Raw genomic sequence first — 5,299 nt, 5'->3', positions numbered from 1 at the left:
TGGTCAGAAAGCACAGGGGAGACACTTTGTTTCTCTCACCATGACTCTGGAGTCACTACTCGCTCCGCAGCTAATCGCCATCACTCTCTCACTTTGTCCTCACTCTACCACATACTCCCCAGACACACACATGCCGGCTCGACGCACACAACAGCACACAAGTATAAACATCAGGCCACTTAGTTACTTTAAAAAGCAATCCCCAGTCCCCTCAGACATACAGTACATCTTCTTTATCTCTATGTATTAATACATCCTCCTTTTTTCCTCTTTCATCCCATCAATTTTAAAATTGAAGTGGCAACTCCCTCCGAATACTCACAAAAAATGATTACTCAAAGTATCGCTCTTGTCACTTAAACACAAAGAAGCCAATTACCAACCACTATCCCTCATTCTAATAACATGGTTTCTGCTGATTTCACCAATACAAATTTAAGACGTTTTAAGACTATTATGAATTAAAGTTAAGACCTATGTAACATCATAAAAAGCCAAGGAAATACAGAAGTAGTTGTTGGCATCAAATATGTTGTTAGAAAGGGACTTAAACCGAACCCTAGATAAAAAATATTTCCAGGCCAAGTATCTCCAAATTGTACTACCCCACAGCCTATATCATTCCAAAGAGACTGCCGCAAATAATACAACAGTTGATTGGCTGCAATATAAGTTGTAGTCGTAATACAGCAAATTATTTTTAAATTATATAAAAACATTCTTAGCGTCAAAATGAGCATTAGAGGCAGCGTTACATGTACTAAGGAAAATTAAGACCCGTTTAAAATGACTTAAGACCTAGAACACAATACTTCTTAACTATACAAATTTAAGATTCTTTAAGGCCTAAAATTGTGATTTTGACTATTTAGAATTTTTTTTTTTACACTTTTTAAAACCCCACGGGAACCCTGAATTAGTTCCACCTGTAGTAGATTCCATCCACCGGAGGATCAAGTGGCAATAGTCAGGGGGTTATGTTGCTCTGTGTTATCACCAATTGTGTTATGTACAATTGTTTCCTTAAACTTTACCCCTGAATAAAATACAGTTTTAAAGCAAGCAGCTTTACTGAAAACCTGATTCAATAACAAGAATACAAACCCTTGCTCAATTAAACACACTCAGAGGTCTTGCAGCTACAGCCTAAATCGGTCTGGTAAGACCAGTAGTTGTGGATAATGTTTGCTAATAATAAACTTTTTTTATCTTTGTAACTGATTCAGTTTGCTGAATTTAATTCTAGTAGCAGTTCCTTTCCACTCAGGTTGCCTGATGAGGATGTCCTGACTCAGAAGAATCTTGGGAGATGGGGAGAAATTCAAGTTCTAATTTTCCTGTAATTGCAACGTGTGGCCACAGTTGCTGCGAGAGCAGTGTTCGAATTATACCATGAGCTCCAGGGGGTACAGATATTCCTATTTTTATACATGACGTCATACGTTTGCAAATTCATGACGTCACTACGCAATAAGTTGCATAAAGCTTAGTGGTTGTGTCAGCAAAGCAGATAGGAAGAAATATAAATCTTTAGCCAAATAATCACAAACTCGGCTCTGCAGCGTCTTTCTCCCGTTGCTGTCTCTCGTACCTACACCGCGGCAGGTATCACGTGACCGCGGTGTTGCGATAATGCGGTAACCGTCCCAGCCGCTGCGTTTGAGGAGAAAGCAGAGAGGGGCTGCTCCTCAGTCCCAGAACAAAAAAAGAGGGGTTACTGTTTTAGCAGCCACAAGAGAGAAATACTTTGCGTGTTCCTCGGACAATACTGGCGTCTTTTCCACAGAAAGTTGCCAGATTTGTCACTAGTTGCTTTTGTGAAAAACAAATTGCTAAGGGGTTGAGGGTTTGAAAATCGTATTTTTATTAGATTATTTCCTGAATTGTTGGTATATGACGGTAATACTGCATTTAAATACACACAATTTTGGATAGGCTAACAAGTAGTATTATCATACACCTTTAGGTGGGGGCCAAAAATTAGCATATTCCCCCCTAAAGAGGTGGGGGTCAAAGTTGCCCATTATAAGTATACCTTGAGGAGGTGGCCAAAAATGTGCATATTCGCCCTAAAAAGGGGTGGATACACACAATTTCGTGACGCATAATGACGTTGGCTGTAGGTTGGGCCTTGGGGATCCAATGGGTGTAAGATACTCCCCTGACACGTATATGCGAATATGCAAATTTTTGGCCCCCTCCTAAAGGTATACTTATAATGGGCAATTTTGACCCCCACCTCTTTAGGGGGGAATACGCTAATTTTTGGCCCCCACCTAAAGGTGTATGATAATACTACTTCTAACATTATATTTTAATACATTTTTTTAGTACCCCTTCAAACTATTATTTTCATCCTTTTGGGAGGGTCCAAGTCCCATCTAGTGGGGTCGGACCCAGCCAATACTCCCAATAATTTGATCAGTGAGCAAGACCATGCAACTTTTGCTTAAATTCTAGTATGAAGTATGGCCCTGTTGGGGAATCTGTAGTAGGTCAGCTTTTAAAAAGGCAATTTCATCTAAATACAGAAAAATAAACAGGCTCCCAGGTTAAATCCCAGGAAATTAATCTGAATGATGAAGGAGAGACGATATCCGACTGTACACAAGAAATGTTTCAAAACCCGACAGAAAGAGTTGAATAAGAAAGTTGAAAGGCAGAAAAGTTGGATAAAGATTGCAAAGAGAGGAGACATGGCTCTAGGTGGAATAGAGGCAAGCTGTGATTATCTATATCAAGAAGAATCCCCTCAGTAAAATTATTTAACCAAAAAAGGGAATGTGTCATCAGTGCAGACAGCTCACTCTATTATATGAAGCAATCACTGCTCAGTAGTTAAAATCTTTCAGTCAGACCAGACAAGTGAAACAGAGGAGCATGCAACCTGCTTAATATTGAACATAAAAACTAATTGAACTCTTCTTAGCTCAAATAGACACTTGACAGTATACAAACTGGCAGGAAATTAAACTACAGGGAAAACGAGGATACAGTATCCATTGACAAATCTTCAAGTAGTACACTTATGCTCATTTAGTCATCCACAAACTAGCTTTTTGTCACAGTCTCGTCATCATGTGCTCAGTGGAAAGACACAGAAGCTTTGCAGCCGCCGGCTTTGCAGCTGACGGCTGTGCCAGCGTATGAAATTATTTCTTCTTCCTCCTCAACATTAGCCTGCGTACTCTTTCATCATGGGCTCTGACAGATCTGTGGCAGACAGCCGCCATCTTTTTATAAACAAATGAGTCATGCAGCTTGGTCTCTTGTCACCAGAGCCTTGCCTTGAGGCCGCATTCTGCAATGAAAATCTGCAAGGTGGGGGAAAACAGCAGTGTTTTGCTGTTTCACAGTGACTACAGCATATGGCATCACTTTATATTAACTCACATTAGCATTGCTGCAAAATTCTTTATTCTGGCAGCGAACAAAAGTGTCTCTCTTTGCTATTCAAAAAACAAGAGATTTAACTGGAACAAACAGAAAACTATATCATAATCATTACTCTGGCATTTCTTCACTGCAAGTTCACTGAAAGCAAGACTTAAAGACCAACACATTATGATACATACTCTAATGAGCAGACTTAAAGGGACACCACAAATTTTACATCTCAAGGCCTGTTTAGGTGTCTTGAAGAGTACGACTGTATATGTGAAAAAAGTTGTATAAAGCCTGCTGTGGTTTCAGAAGGAGCTGCAAGTCAAATAAATTGAACATTGGTTGGGGCTGAAGTCTACAAGTTTGAAAATAAAAAAACAATCTGGGGGTGTAGAGTTAGAAGGAAGTGAGCTTGCCAGACCTATGCAGCCTTACTTCTGCTTGAGGCTAGCGTCTCGATGCTACATAGAATAGAATGCCTTTTATTGTCATTATACACATGTGCAACGAGATTGAAGCATCTCCTTTTGCAATGTCAACATCAGCCACTACTAGCATAACACACCTGAATCCCAAAACAGACGTTTTGTTTATTTTACATTTATGGAACACAACTCATACAAGTAACGTGCCTACATCTCTCACCGTACCACATACTACACTTACACTGTAACTTTACTCACGTCTCATTAATCTTGAGTGTATCAGTGCGTGGCACTATCTACTACAGCAACAACACTACTTTGTTAAGTTAGGGAAAAAATAGTTCTTCTTCAGTGTGCTCTCCAACCAAACTGTCAGCAGTCAAGTAACATTTTGGGTTAGGTACAGTAGGCACCAGGTTTTAACAAGGAAGAATAATGTTTTGAATTAAAAATATCCAAATCATCTATAAATCTGCTGTATTTAAAAGATAACAAATGACATTTTCAAAAAGCAAAGTATCCATTGCACACATTTATGTGTGTAATATATATATATTATATTATATATGGCATGCCGTTTGAGGAAATAATATATAATATATGAAGTTTATCCATCTGATATATGGAATGAAAGTCTGAAATATTGAATGGAAGTCTGATATATGGAATGAAGTCTGAATATATGGAATGAAGTCTGAATATATGGAAGAAGTCTGAATATATGGAATGAAGTCTGAATATATGGAAGAAGTCTGAATAGGAATGAAAGTCTGAATATATGGATGAAAGTTGATATATGGAATGAAGTCTGATATATGGAATGAACGTCTGAATTATGGAATGAAAGTCTGAATATATGGAATGAAGTCTGAATATATGGAATGAAGTCTGAATAATGGCATGAACGTCTGAATATGGAATGAAGTCTGAATATATGGAATGAAAGTCTGATTATGGAATGAGTCTGATATATGAATGAAGTCTGAATATATGGAATGAAAGTCTGAATATATGGAATGAAGTCTGAAATATGGGATGAAAGTTGAATATAGGAATGGAATCGAATATATGGAATGAAAGTCTGAATATATGGAATGAAAGTCTGATATTGGAATGAAAGCTGACGTCATTACGGCGCTGGCGCCATCTTGTGTTGTGGTGATTAATCAGGATGTAACAAATGTGGACGCTATGAGTGAATCGGCTAGGAATTAGTGTAGCTATTTTGAGCAATGAGAGATTATTAACACTCTGGCAATGCATGACGGGCCAAAATACTGGTAACCGTATCCAGTGCCCACCATTAGCTTCCAGTGAAGTGTTACTTCTGCCGACATCTCCCAAAGAGACTCATAAATTCCTTCAAGAATGATGCATAATGTCTTCGGCAACGTTTTGTTGAACAGGATTGCTTATAAGCACTAAGAATGTCGCATAATGGAAATATGATCCTCAAGGTGACGCTATCTAATTCCAAACTGTGTGTCGTT

Source organism: Etheostoma spectabile, chromosome 7 (assembly GCF_008692095.1).
Source record: "Etheostoma spectabile isolate EspeVRDwgs_2016 chromosome 7, UIUC_Espe_1.0, whole genome shotgun sequence".
Taxonomy (NCBI): Eukaryota; Metazoa; Chordata; class Actinopteri; order Perciformes; family Percidae; genus Etheostoma; species Etheostoma spectabile.
Note: the sequence above shows the minus strand (reverse complement) of the source record.